The 15,952-nt window shown below is 44.6% G+C and overlaps 1 protein-coding gene across 4 annotated transcripts in view; it reads right to left on the reverse strand.

Annotated features, from left to right (window-relative positions):
* The window catches only part of KCND1 (potassium voltage-gated channel subfamily D member 1), an 89,757-nt gene that overhangs the window by 66,961 nt on the left and 6,844 nt on the right, over window positions 1–15,952 (reverse strand). For 2 of the 4 annotated variants that reach the window (XR_013221199.1, XM_077284202.1), the window contains exon 1: window positions 5,205–5,351. The exons of the other annotated variants lie outside the window; for them this stretch is intronic. The gene's annotated coding sequence lies outside the window, so the exon portion shown is untranslated. Of the gene's footprint in view, window positions 1–5,204; window positions 5,352–15,952 lie in introns of those variants that run through there. 4 annotated transcript variants of the gene reach the window in all.

Here is a 15,952-nt window from a genome sequence, read left to right on the forward strand (position 1 = left end):
TGTCGGCAGAGGGAAGCATGAAGTGCTCTAAAATTTCCTGGTAGACGGCTGCGCTGACTTTGGTCTTGATAAAACACAGTGGACCTACACCAGCAGATGACATGGCTTCCCAAACCATCACTGATTGTGGAAACTTCACACTAGACCTCCAGCAGCTTGGATTGTGGCCTCTCCACTCTTCCTCCAGACTCTGGGACCTTGATTTCCAAATGTAATGCAAAATTTACTTCCATCTGAAAACACTGAAAACAACACCTTGGACCACTGACAACAGTCCAGTTCTTTTTCTCCTTGGCCCAGGTAAGACACTTCTGGTGTTGTCTATTGGTCATGAGTGGCTGGACACAAGGAATGTGACACTTGTAGCCCATGTCCAGGATACGTCTGTGTGTGGTGGCTCTTGAAGCAATGACCCCAGCAGCAGTCCACTCCTTGTGAATCTCCCCCAAATTTCTGAATGGCCTTTTCTTAAAAATCCTGGCTGCAGTTATCCCAGTTGCTTGTGCACCTTTTTCTACCTCACTTTTTCCTTCCACTTAACTTTCCATTAATATGCTTGGATACAGCACTCTGTAAACAGCCAGCTTCCTTAGCAGTGACCTTTAGTGGCTTACCCTCCTTGTGGAGTGTGTCAATGGCTGCCTTCTGGACATCTGTCAAGTCATCAGTCTTCCCCATGATTGTGGAGCTACTGAAACAAACTAAGGGACCTTTTTAAAAGCTTAGAAAGCCTTTGCAGGTGTTTTTGTTAATTATTCTAATTTACTGAGATAATGACTTTTGGGTTTTCATTGGCTGCAAGCCATAATCATCAACATTTACAGAAATGAACACTTGAAATGATCACTCTATTTGTAATGACTCCATATAATATATGAGTTTCACTTCTTGTATTGAAGAACGGGAAGGACGGAAATAAATTAACTTTTTGATGATATTCTAATTTTGTGAGAAACCCCTGTTGATAGATAGATAGTTAGATAGATAGATGGTGGTGCTGTATTACAGGTCATATACATGGGCCTCACGGGCACAGCCATGCCTCTCCTAGACCTGGCAGAGGGCCATCTCGGTCGTCTCACTTATGATACTTCTATCTTACTTTGTCATCTTGTTTGGCGTAGTGGGAACCATCAGACCCCCTTTGTTCCAATGTGGACAGGGGGGCACATTGGTGCATTTCCAGTGGGTATTCCATAGATGTCATTGGTTGGAGTACCCCTTTACCTGTGACCTGCGCAAACAACTGCAGGAGTCTACATTTTGTGGGGGTTTCTCATAGCACCATATACACATTTTCTGGACTATAAAAGACGGATTAGAGACTGTTTACTGCAAATCATCTGGCTCGCTCCGGGCTGTGTCCTGCCTGCTATACATTGCGGCTTTTCCCATTAGTCTGTGTACGAGGGGATGACTGTTTACACAGCACGGATGATCTCTGCATCTTATTGATCGGCTCCTAGGATGCTGGAGGTGATGGAGATTCATTCACATGCTGCTCTGCAGGCATTCTCGTAAACACAGTGCCCTGGTTCTAATGTAGAAAAGCTGGCACTGCCATGCTGCCCTATATACAGCCCATATTACTGCATGTATACAAGCTCTCATGCTGGGCACTGCACATACTGCATTACAACATCATCTATGTAGTAAGAGGTAGTCTCTTCCAGCAGTGCCCGCTGACCACCAGGTGTGCCCGGGGGCACCTCACTAACAGTCCTATCCCACTCTCTGCGGGTTTAGTAGCTGAGGCCACTGCTTGATTTTCATTCAGTCCCTTCTTATCTGCTTTTGTAATAGTTCTATAGTACTATCCTCGCCACCAGCTAGCTGTTCTTCTGCAAAGTCTTCACAAGCAGGTGCTGCCCCCAGTCTTAGGGTGCATTCCTGCAGCAGTTCATATGTGCTATAGCCAAGTTGTCTCTAAATGCACTATCCATTAAGTTACCACACTCTACTCTACCTGAAGTCCCCACTAATCTAGGCCAGACATCCTCACGGTTCTCCACCAGAAGTCCCCCACTGAGCTCCATTAGAAGTCTTTACTGATCTCCACCAGAATTCCTCCAGAACTGATTTCCATCAAAAGCCCTTAACTAATCCTAGAAGTATCGCACTAAAGTCTCCCAAACGTCCCCCCCTGATCTCCAACAGACGTCCTCCATTACTGATCTCCCGCAGAAGTCCTCCATAACTGATCTCCCGCAGAAGTCCTCCATAACTGATCTCCCGCCGAAGTCCTCCATGACTGATCTCCCGCAGAAGTCCTCCATAACTAATCTCCCGCAGAAGTCCTCCATAACTGATCTCCAACAAAAGTCCTCCATAACTGATCTCCAGAAGAAGCACTCCATAACTGATCTCCAGCAAAAGTCCTCCATAACTGATCTCCAGAAGAAGTACTCCATAAATGATCTCTACAGGAAATCCTCCATAACCAATCTCCACCTGAAATCCTCCAAAACTGATCTCCATCAACAGTCCCCCACTGATATCCACCAGGTGTCTATACTTGCTCTCAGTAGTGTAGTTCTTCTCTTCTCCACCAGCAGTTCATATACTGTATGTTGCCTGTCAACTGTCCCCCTCCATTGCCCCCAGCTAAAACATCCGGTTACCTTAAAAAATCTACAGGTTCTTAAAGAGCAGTCTTTTTTTTTTCTTTTTTAACTGTACCAGCAGCACCTCCCTTTGATATACATCAATTGCCCCTTACTTTTTAACAGTAGCAGTCCACATCTAATCTCCACCAAAAATATAAATTTTCTTCACCAGTAGTTCCCTTCTTTTTTCCTCACAAGTACTCCATCTAATGACAACCAGCAGTATCCTTATAATTTACATCAACAATCCGTTTTCCACTAGTAGTCCTCATCTAACAGTCCCCCACCCAATTGCCAGCAGTAGTTTCCATCTGATTTCCACCAACAGTTCCTATCTTCTCACCATCAGGAGTGTCCCTCTCCTTGCTTTATTAATAGGCCCCCATCTGATGTCTTCTACCAGTTGCCTTCATATTTCCACCAGCGGTCCCCCCTCTGATCTACACAAACAGTCCCTTTGCTTTCTCCACTAGGAGACTGCTCCACAGGCAGTCACTTTTCTCCACAAGATTCACCATATGATCTCCACCAGATGTCCCTGACTACTTCCTACCAGAAATTCCCACAGATCATCCACCCTCTTTCTTGTTCCTCCACCAGCACTATTCTCTGCTCTCCACAAGCAGTCCCTTCCTTTCACCCACCCTATCTGCCATCTACAGTCCTTCTCTGAACTTAACCAGCAGTCCCCTGAGCTCCAGCAGCAGTCTCTATTTGCCACCTGCAGTCCTTCTGATATCCAGCAGTCCCTATCTGCAGCCCTTCCCTCCTGATCAACAGCAGCAGTCCTTGTCCATTTGCCACCTGCTGTCCTTCGCTGATCAACACCAGCAGTCCTCTATCTTCATCAGCAGTCCTTGTCTAATGCCACCTGCAGTTCTCTTTCTCCATAAGCAGTCCTTATTACCCATCTGCAGTCTTTCCCTGATCACCAGCAGCAGTCCCTGTCTATTTGCTACCTGCAGACCTCTATCCCTAGCAGCAGTCTCTATTTGCCACCTGCAGTCCTCTATCCCTAGCAGCAGTCCGTCTATTTGCCACCTGCAGTCTTCTATCCCTAGCAGCAGTCCATCTGTTTGCCACCTGCAGTCCTCTATCCCTAGCAGCAGTCCCTGTCTATTTGCCACCTGCAGTCTTGTTTGTCCATAAGCAGTCCCTATCTATTAACCACCTGCAGTCCTTCCCTGATCTCCAGCAGCAGTCCCTGTCTACTTGCAACCTGCCGTCCTCTATCCCTATCAGCAGTCCCTGTCTATTAGCCATCGGCAGTCCTCTATCCCTAGCAGCAGTCCCAGTCTATTTGCCACCTGCAGTCCTCTATCCCTAGCAGCAGTCCCAGTCTATTTGCCACCTGCAGTCCTCTATCCCTAGCAGCAGTCCCTGTCTATTTGCCACCTGCAGTCCTCTATCCCTAGCAGCAGTTCCTATTTGCTACCTGCAGTCCTCTATCCCTAGCAGCAGTCCCTGTCTATTTGCCACCTGCAGTTCTCTATCCCTAGCAGCAGTCCGTCTATTTGCCACCTGCAGTCCTCTATCCCTAGTAGCAGTCCCAGTCTATTTGCCACCTGCAGTGCTCTATCCCTAGCAGCAGTCCCTGTCTACTTGCCACCTGCAGTCCTCTATCCCTAGCAGCAGTCCCTGTCTATTTGCCACCTGCAGTCCTCTATCCCTAGCAGCAGTCCCTGTCTATTAGCCATCTGCAGTCCTCTATCCCTAGCAGCAGTCCCTGTCTATTAGCCATCTGCAGTCCTCTATCCCTAGCAGCAGTCCCTGTCTATTTGCCACCTGCAGTCCTCTATCCCTAGCAGCAGTCCCTGTCTATTTGCCACCTGCAGTCCTCTATCCCTAGCAGCAGTCCCAATCTATTTGCCACCTGCAGTCCTCTATCCCTAGCAGCAGTCCCTGTCTATTTGCCACCTGCAGTTCTCTATCCCTAGCAGCAGTCCCAATCTATTTGCTACCTGCAGTCCTCTATCCCTAGCAGCAGTCCCTGTCTATTTGCCACCTGCAGTTCTCTATCCCTAGCAGCAGTCCGTCTATTTGCCACCTGCAGTCCTCTATCCCTAGTAGCAGTCCCAGTCTATTTGCCACCTGCAGTCCTCTATCCCTAGCAGCAGTCCCTGTCTATTTGCCACCTGCAGTCCTCTATCCCTAGCAGCAGTCCCTGTCTATTAGCCATCTGCAGTCCTCTATCCCTAGCAGCAGTCCCTGTCTATTAGCCATCTGCAGTCCTCTATCCCTAGCAGCAGTCCCAATCTATTTGCCATCTGCAGTCCTCTATCCCTAGCAGCAGTCCCTATCTATTTGCCATCTGCAGTCTTGTTTGTCCATCAGCAGTCCCTGTCTATTTGCCATCTGCAGTCTTGTTTGTCCATCATCAGTCCCTGTCTATTTGCCATCTGCAGTCTTGTTTGTCCATCAGCAGTCCCTGTCTATTAGCCACCTGCAGTCCTTCCCTGATCTCCAGCAACAGTCCCTGCCTACTTTCCACCTGCAGTCTATGCTTCCAGCACTCTGTCTGCCTGTTCTCCATCTGCTGTGCCTGTATCCTCTCTGAGCAGTCTGCTGTATATCAGGGTGCACATCAGCAGTCCTTACCTGGTCTCCATCAGCAGTCCCTGTGCCCCAGGTAGCGCCTACTCTCCACAGTGGTCCATGAGAGATGCAGAAGTCACTGGGAGGCTGCCTTCCCTCATGTCAGAGCCGGGATTAGGAGAATTCCCCCTCCCGATCATCAGTCCTCCTCCCTCCTTTCCATCCTCACTCACTCCCTTCTTCTCATCTCTTAATCGCTCTGCAGGAGGAGGGACCTGGCGGAGGCTCTAGCACTGAAGCCAGAGAACAGGGGGTGCAAGTATTGGGGATTGCATGGGGCATTAACCTCTGATCTGCTGTACTGGAGCCAGGTACAAAAGACAGCAATAAGTATTAACCCTTAGATTGCGGCAACACTAATTTCACGTATGAGAGTCAGGGTAGCAGTTAACCTCTGCAGTGCAGCACTGGAGGCAGAGATTGGAAACTTGGTAATAGGAGTAGAGCACTTCCCTCTCCATTGCAGAATTGGGACTATGCAGAGGGGAGAGGATGGGAGTATTACCTCCTAGAGCCAATACAGGGAACATGATGGGAGCATTAACCTCTGCACTGCAGCACTGGAGTCAGACACTATCATTGGAGCATTGTCCAGTAGTCATTTATAATTATTAATATTAACCCTTGCACTGCTGTCTAATAGAGTTATTAGGATGGCAGTTTTAACTCATGAACCACTAGAGATAATGGAGAATTCACCACTGCACTGCAGTCAGGTGTAATGATAAAGGGTCTTATTCTGTGCACTGCAGGACAGGAGTCAGATACAGTGGACTCTGATGGGAGTATTAATATATTTGCACTGCAGTACTGGAGTCAGATACAGTGGACACTGATGGGAGTATTAATATTTGCACTGCAGCACTGGAGTCAGATACAGTGGACACTGATGGGAGTATTAATATTTGCACTGAAACACTGGAGTCAGATACAGTGGACACTGATGGGAGTATTAATATTTGCACTGCAACACTGGAGTCAGATACAGTGGACACTGATGGGAGTATTAATATATTTGCACTGCAGGACTGGAGTTAGATACAGTGGACACTGATGGGAGTATTAATATTTGCACTGCAGCACTGGAGTCAGATACAGTGGACACTGATGGGAGTATTAATATATTTGCACTGCAGGACTGGAGTCAGATACAGTGGACACTGATGCAAGTATTAATATTTGCATTGCAGCACTGGAGTCAGATACAGTGGACACTGATGGGAGTATTAATATTTGCACTGCAGCACTGGAGTCAGATACAGTGGACACTGATGGGAGTATTAATATTTGCACTGCAGTACTGGAGTCAGATACAGTGGACACTGATGGGAGTATTAATATATTTGCACTGCAGTACTGGAGTCAGATACAGTGGACACTGATGGGAGTATTAATACTTGCACTGCAGCACTGGAGTCAGATACAGTGGACACTGATGGGAGTATTAATATTTGCACTGCAGCACTGGAGTCAGATACAGTGGACACTGATGGGAGTATTAATATTTGCACTGCAGCACTGGAGTCAGATACAGTGGAAACTGATGGGAGTATTAATATATTTGCACTGCAGCACTGGAGTCAGATACAGTGGACACTGATGGGAGTATTAATATTTGCACTGCAGCACTGGAGTCAGATACAGTGGACACTAATGGGAGTATTAATATATTTGCACTGCAGGACTGGAGTCAGATACAGTGGACACTGATGGGAGTATTAATATTTGCACTGCAGTACTGGAGTCAGATACAGTGGACACTGATGCAAGTATTAATATTTGCACTGCAGCACTGGAGCCAGATACAGTGGACACTGATGGGAGCATTAATATTTGCACTGCAGTACTGGAGTCAGATACAGTGGACACTGATGGGAGCATTAATATTTGCACTGCAGGACTGGAGTCAGATACAGTGGACACTGATGGAAGCATTAATGTTTGCACTGCAGCACTGGAGTCAGATACAGTGGACACTGATGGGAGTATTAATATTTGCACTGCAGCACTGGAGTCAGATACAGTGGACACTGATGGGAGCATTAATATTTGCACTGCAGTACTGGAGTCAGATACAGTGGACACTGATGGGAGCATTAATATTTGCACTGCAGGACTGGAGTCAGATACAGTGGACACTGATGGGAGTATTAATATATTTGCACTGCAGGACTGGAGTCAGATATAGTGGACTCTGATGGGAGTATTAATATATTTGCATTGCAGGACTGGAGTCAGATACAGTGGACACTGATGGGAGTATTAATATTTGCACTGCAGCACTGGAGTCAGATACAGTGGACACTGACGGGAGCATTAATATTTGCACTGCAGTACTGGAGTCAGGTCAGATACAGTGGACACTGATGGGAGTATTAATATATTTGCACTGCAGTACTGGAGTCAGATACAGTGGACTCTGATGGGAGTATTAATATATTTGCACTGCAGTACTGGAGTCAGATACAGTGGACTCTGATGGGAGTATTAACATATTTGCACTGCAGTACTGGAGTCAGATACAGTGGACACTGATGGGAGTATTAATATTTGCACTGCAGGACTGGAGTCAGATACAGTGGACACTGATGGGAGTATTAATATTTGCACTGCAGGACTGGAGTCAGATACAGTGTACACTGATGGGAGTATTAATATATTTGCACTGCAGGACTGGAGTCAGATACAGTGGACTCTGATGGGAGTATTAATATATTTGCATTGCAGGACTGGAGTCAGATACAGTGTATACTGATGGGAGTATTAATATATTTGCACTGCAGCACTGGAGTCAGATACAGTGGACACTGATGGGAGTATTAATATTTGCACTGCAGGACTGGAGTCAGATACAGTGGACACTGATGGGAGTATTAATATATTTGCACTGCAGTACTGGAGTCAGATACAGTGGACTCTGATGGGAGTATTAATATATTTGCACTGCAGCACTGGAGTCAGATACAGTGGACACTGATGGAAGCATTTATATTTGCACTGCAGCACTGGAGTCAGATACAGTGGACACTGATGGGAGTATTAATATTTGCACTGCAGCACTGGAGTCAGATACAGTGGACACTGATCGGAGCATTAATATTTGCACTGCAGTACTGGAGTCAGATACAGTGGACACTGATGGGAGTATTAATATCTGCACTGCAGGACTGGAGTCAGATACAGTGGACACTGATGGGAGTATTAATATTTGCACTGCAGTACTGGAGTCAGATACAGTGGACACTGATGCAAGTATTAATATTTGCACTGCAGCACTGGAGCCAGATACAGTGGACACTGATGAGAGTATTAATATATTTGCACTGCAGCACTGGAGTCAGATACAGTGGACACTGATGGGAGCATTAATATTTGCACTGCAGTACTGGAGTCAGATACAGTGGACACTGATGGGAGCATTAATATTTGCACTGCAGGACTGGAGTCAGATACAGTGGACACTGATGGGAGTATTAATATATTTGCACTGCAGTACTGGAGTCAGATACAGTGGACTGATGGGAGTATTAATATATTTGCACTGCAGCACTGGAGTCAGATACAGTGGACACTGATGGAAGCATTAATATTTGCACTGCAGCAATGGAGTCAGATACAGTGGACACTGATGTGAGTATTAATATTCGCAAAGCAGCACTGGCGTCAGATACAGTGGACACTGATGGGAGTATTAATATTTGCACTGCAGGACTGGAGTCAGATACAGTGGACACTGATGGGAGCATTAATATTTGCACTGGAGTCAGATACAGTGGACTCTGATGGGAGTATTAATATTTGCACTGGAGTCAGATACAGTGGACACTGATGCGAGTATTAATATTCGCAAAGCATCACTGGCGTCAGATACAGTGGACACTGATGGGAGCATTAATATTTGCACTGCAGGACTGGAGTCAGATACAGTGGACACTGATGCAAGTATTAATATTTGCAGTAGAGTGAGATACAGTGGACACTGATGGGAGTATTAATATTTGCACTGTATCACTGGAGTCAGATACAGTGGACACTGATGGGAGCATTAATATTTGCACTGCAGCAGTGGAGTCAGATACAGTGGACTCTGATGGGAGTATTAATATTTGCACTGGAGTCAGATACAGTGGACTCTGATGGGAGTATTAATATTTGCACTGGAGTCAGATACAGTGGACACTGATGCAAGTATTAATATTTGCAGTGGAGTGAGATACAGTGGACACTGATGGGAGTATTAATATTTGCACTGTAGCACTGGAGTCAGATACAGTGGACACTGATGGGAGCATTAATATTTGCACTGCAGGACTGGAGTCAGATACAGTGGACTCTGATGGGAGTATTAATATTTGAACTGCAGTACTGGAGTCAGATACAGTGGATACTGATGGCAGTATTAATATATTTGCACTGCAGGACTGAAGTCAGATACAGTGGACACTGATGGGAGAATTAATATTCGAACTGCAGTAGTGGAGTCAGATACAGTGAACACTGATGGGAGTATTAATATTTGCACTGCAGCACTGCAGTCAGATACAGTGGACACTGATGGGAGCATTAATATTTGCACTGCAGTACTGGAGTCAGATACAGTGGACACTGATGGGAGCATTAATATTTGCACTGCAGGACTGGAGTCAGATACAGTGGACACTGATGGGAGTATTAATATATTTGCACTGCAGTACTGGAGTCAGATACAGTGGACTGATGGGAGTATTAATATATTTGCATTGCAGGACTGGAGTCAGATACAGTGTACACTGATGGGAGTATTAATATTTGAACTGCAGTACTGGAGTCAGATACAGTGCACACTGAAGCAAGTATTAATATTTGCACTGCAGCACTGGAGTCAGATACAGTGTACACTGATGGGAGTATTAATATATTTGCACTGCAGTACTGAAGTCAGATACAGTGGACACTGATGGGAGTATTAATATTTGCACTGCAGCACTGGAGTCAGATACAGTGGACACTGATGGGAGTATTAATATATTTGCACTGCACTACTGGAGTCAGATACAGTGGACTCTGATGGGAGTATTAATATATTTGCACTGCACTACTGGAGTCAGATACAGTGGACACTGATGGGAGTATTAATATTTGCACTGCAGGACTGGAGTCAGATACAGTGTACACTGATGGGAGTATTAATATATTTGCACTGCAGGACTGGAGTCAGATACAGTGGACTCTGATGGGAGTATTAATATATTTGCATTGCAGGACTGGAGTCAGATACAGTGTACACTGATGGGAGTATTAATATATTTGCACTGCAGCACTGGAGTCAGATACAGTGGACACTGATGGGAGCATTAATATTTGCACTGCAGTACTGCAGTCAGATACAGTGGACACTGATGGGAGTATTAATATTTGCACTGCAGGACTGGAGTCAGATACAGTGGACACTGATGGGAGTATTAATATATTTGCACTGCAGCACTGGAGTCAGATACAGTGGACACTGATGGAAGCATTTATATTTGCACTGCAGCACTGGAGTCAGATACAGTGGACACTGATGGGAGTATTAATATTTGCACTGCAGGACTGGAGTCAGATACAGTGGACACGGATGAGAGTATTAATATTTGCACTGCAGGACTGGAGTCAGATACAGTGGACTCTGATGGGAGTATTAATATATTTGCACTGCAGGACTGGAGTCAGATACAGTGGACTCTGATGGGAGTATTATTATATTTGCACTGCAGCACTGGAGTCAGATACAGTGGACACTGATGGGAGCATTAATATTTGCACTGCAGCACTGGAGTCAGATACAGTGGACACTGATGGGAGCATTAATATTTGCACTGCAGCACTGGAGTCAGATACAGTGGACACTGATGGGAGAATTAATATTTGCACTGCAGTACTGGAGTCAAATACAGTGGACACTGATGGGAGTATTAATATTTGCACTGCAGGACTGGAGTCAGATACAGTGTACACTGATGGGAGTATTAATATATTTGCACTGCAGGACTGGAGTCAGATACAGTGGACTCTGATGGGAGTATTAATATATTTGCATTGCAGGACTGGAGTCAGATACAGTGGACTCTGATGGGAGTATTAATATATTTGCACTGCAGTACTGGAGTCAGATACAGTGGACACTGATGGGAGTATTAATATTTGCACTGCAGCACTGGAGTCAGATACAGTGGAAACTGATGGGAGTATTAATATATTTGCACTGCAGGACTGAAGTCAGATACAGTGGACTCTGATGGGAGTATTAATGTATTTGCACTGCAGTACTGGAGTCAGATACAGTGGACTCTGATGGGAGTATTAATATTTGCACTGCAGGACTGGAGTCAGATACAGTGGACACTGATGGGAGTATTAATATATTTGCACTGCAGTACTGGAGTCAGATACAGTGGACTCTGATGGGAGTATTAATATATTTGCACTGCAGCACTGGAGTCAGCACTGGAGTCAGATACAGTGGACACTGATGGGAGTATTAATATTTGCACTGCAGCACTGGAGTCAGATACAGTGGACTCTGATGGGAGTATTAATATATTTGCATTGCAGGACTGGAGTCAGATACAGTGGACTCTGATGGGAGTATTAATATATTTGCACTGCAGTACTGGAGTCAGATACAGTGGACACTGATGGGAGTATTAATATTTGCACTGCAGCACTGGAGTCAGATACAGTGGAAACTGATGGGAGTATTAATATATTTGCACTGCAGGACTGAAGTCAGATACAGTGGACTCTGATGGGAGTATTAATGTATTTGCACTGCAGTACTGGAGTCAGATACAGTGGACTCTGATGGGAGTATTAATATTTGCACTGCAGGACTGGAGTCAGATACAGTGGACACTGATGGGAGTATTAATATATTTGCACTGCAGTACTGGAGTCAGATACAGTGGACTCTGATGGGAGTATTAATATATTTGCACTGCAGCACTGGAGTCAGCACTGGAGTCAGATACAGTGGACACTGATGGGAGTATTAATATTTGCACTGCAGCACTGGAGTCAGATACAGTGAACACTGATGGGAGAATTAATATTTGCACTGCAGTACTGGAGTCAAATACAGTGGACACTGATGGGAGTATTAATATTTGCACTGCAGCACTGGAGTCAGATACAGTGGACACTGATGGGAGCATTAATATTTGCACTGCAGTACTGGAGTCAAATACAGTGGACACTGATGGGAGTATTAATATTTGCACTGCAGGACTGGAGTCAGATACAGTGGACACTGATGGGAGTATTAATATTTGCACTGCAGGACTGGAGTCAGATACAGTGGACTCTGATGGGAGTATTAATATATTTGCATTGCAGGACTGGAGTCAGATACAGTGGACACTGATGGGAGTATTAATATTTGCACTGCAGCACTGGAGTCAGATACAGTGGACACTGACGGGAGCATTAATATTTGCACTGCAGTACTGGAGTCAGATACAGTGGTCTCTGATGGGAGTATTAATATATTTGCATTGCAGGACTGGAGTCAGATACAGTGTACACTGATGGGAGTATTAATATATTTGCACTGCAGGACTGGAGTCAGATACAGTGGTCTCTGATGGGAGTATTAATATATTTGCATTGCAGGACTGGAGTCAGATACAGTGTACACTGATGGGAGTATTAATATATTTGCACTGCAGGACTGGAGTCAGATACAGTGGTCTCTGATGGGAGTATTAATATATTTGCATTGCAGGACTGGAGTCAGATACAGTGTACACTGATGGGAGTATTAATATATTTGCACTGCAGCACTGGAGTCAGATACAGTGGACACTGATGGGAGTATTAATATTTGCACTGCAGGACTGGAGTCAGATACAGTGGACACTGATGAGAGTATTAATATTTGCACTGCAGGACTGGAGTCAGATACAGTGGACACTGATGGGAGTATTAATATATTTGCACTGCAGTACTGGAGTCAGATACAGTGGACTCTGATGGGAGTATTAATATATTTGCACTGCAGCACTGGAGTCAGATACAGTGGACACTGATGGGAGCATTAATATTTGCACTGCAGCTCTGGAGTCAGATACAGTGGACACTGATGGGAGCATTAATATTTGCACTGCAGCACTGGAGTCAAATACAGTGGACACTGATGGGAGTATTAATATATTTGCACTGCAGTACTGGAGTCAGATACAGTAGACTGATGGGAGTATTAATATATTTGCACTGGAGTCAGATACAGTGGACACTGATGGGAGCATTAATATTTGCACTGCAGCACTGGAGTCAGATACAGTGGACACTGATGGGAGTATTAATATTTGCACTGCAGCACTGGAGTCAGATACAGTGGACACTGATGGGAGAATTAATATTTGCACTGCAGTACTGGAGTCAAATACAGTGGACACTGATGGGAGTATTAATATTTGCACTGCAGGACTGGAGTCAGATACAGTGTACACTGATGGGAGTATTAATATATTTGCACTGCAGGACTGGAGTCAGATACAGTGGACTCTGATGGGAGTATTAATATATTTGCATTGCAGGACTGGAGTCAGATACAGTGGACTCTGATGGGAGTATTAATATATTTGCACTGCAGTACTGGAGTCAGATACAGTGGACACTGATGGGAGTATTAATATTTGCACTGCAGCACTGGAGTCAGATACAGTGGACACTGATGGGAGCATTAATATTTGCACTGCAGCACTGGAGTCAGATACAGTGGACACTGATGGGAGCATTAATATTTGCACTGCAGCACTGGAGTCAAATACAGTGGACACTGATGGGAGTATTAATATTTGCACTGCAGGACTGGAGTCAGATACAGTGGACACTGATGGGAGTATTAATATATTTGCACTGCAGTACTGGAGTCAGATACAGTAGACTGATGGGAGTATTAATATATTTGCACTGCAGCACTGGAGTCAGATATAGTGGACACTGATGGGAGCATTAATATTTGCACTGCAGTCAGATACAGTGGACACTGATGGGAGTATTAATATTTGCACTGCAGCACTGGAGTCAGATACAGTGGACACTGATGGGAGAATTAATATTTGCACTGCAGTACTGGAGTCAAATACAGTGGACACTGATGGGAGTATTAATATTTGCACTGCAGGACTGGAGTCAGATACAGTGTACACTGATGGGAGTATTAATATATTTGCACTGCAGGACTGGAGTCAGATACAGTGGACTCTGATGGGAGTATTAATATATTTGCATTGCAGGACTGGAGTCAGATACAGTGGACTCTGATGGGAGTATTAATATATTTGCACTGCAGTACTGGAGTCAGATACAGTGGACACTGATGGGAGTATTAATATATTTGCATTGCAGGACTGGAGTCAGATACAGTGGACACTGATGGGAGTATTAATATTTGCACTGCAGCACTGGAGTCAGATACAGTGGAAACTGATGGGAGTATTAATATATTTGCACTGCAGGACTGAAGTCAGATACAGTGGACTCTGATGGGAGTATTAATATTTGCACTGCAGGACTGGAGTCAGATACAGTGGACACTGATGGGAGTATTAATGTATTTGCATTGCAGTACTGGAGTCAGATACAGTGGACTCTGATGGCAGTATTAATATATTTGCACTGCAGCACTGGAGTCAGATACAGTGGTCACTGATGGGAGTATTAATATATTTGCACTGCAGTACTGGAGTCAGATACAGTGGACACTGATGGGAGTAGTAATGTATTTGCACTGCAGTACTGGAGTCAGATACAGTGGACACTGATGGGAGAATTAATATTTGCACTGCAGCACTGGAGTCAGATACAGTGGACACTGATGGGAGTATTAATATTTGCACTGCAGGACTGGAGTCAGATACAGTGGACACTGATGGGAGTATTAATATTTGCACTGCAGCACTGGAGTCAGATACAGTGGACACTGATGGGAGCATTAATATTTGCACTGCAGGACTGGAGTCAGATACAGTGGACACTGATGGGAGCATTAATATTTGCACTGCAGGACTGGAGTCAGATACAGTGGACTCTGATGGGAGTATTAATGTATTTGCACTGCAGGACTGGAGTCAGATACAGTGGACACTCATGGGAGTATTAATGTATTTGCACTGCAGCACTGGAGTCAGATACAGTGGACACTGATGGGAGTATTAATATTTGCACTGCAGCCAAGTATAATGGATGTAATAGGAAAGCAATGTCAGCATTATACATCGTGTATAGTGTTATATGGAACATGCTGGTATAACCCGGGCATCTCCTGTATATAATTACATATGTATAGCTGGTATAACCTGGGTATCTCCTGTATAGAATTATATACCGTCATGGCTGAAAGTGTTGGCACCATTGAAATTGTTCAAGAAAATGAAATATTTCTACCAGAAAATTATTGCAATTACAAATGTTTTGTTATACACGTTTATTTCCTTTGTGTGTATTGGAACAACAACAACAACAACAAAAAACAGAGAAAAATGGCAAATTGGACATAATTTCACACAAAACCCCAAAAATGGGCAGGACAAAATTGTTGACATCCTTGAATTATTTGGTTGCATACCCCTTGGAATAAATAACTGCAATCAACAGCTTCCTATAAGCATCAACAAGCTGCTTACACCTCTCAACTGGAATTTTAGGGTATGTGCACACATATTTTGGAGCTCTGTGGATTTTTCTGCAGCGGATTTGAGAAATCCGCAGGTAAAAGGCAATGCGTTTTA

The sequence above is a fragment of the Ranitomeya variabilis genome, chromosome 2 (genome assembly GCF_051348905.1).
Source record: "Ranitomeya variabilis isolate aRanVar5 chromosome 2, aRanVar5.hap1, whole genome shotgun sequence".
Taxonomy (NCBI): domain Eukaryota; kingdom Metazoa; phylum Chordata; class Amphibia; order Anura; family Dendrobatidae; genus Ranitomeya; species Ranitomeya variabilis.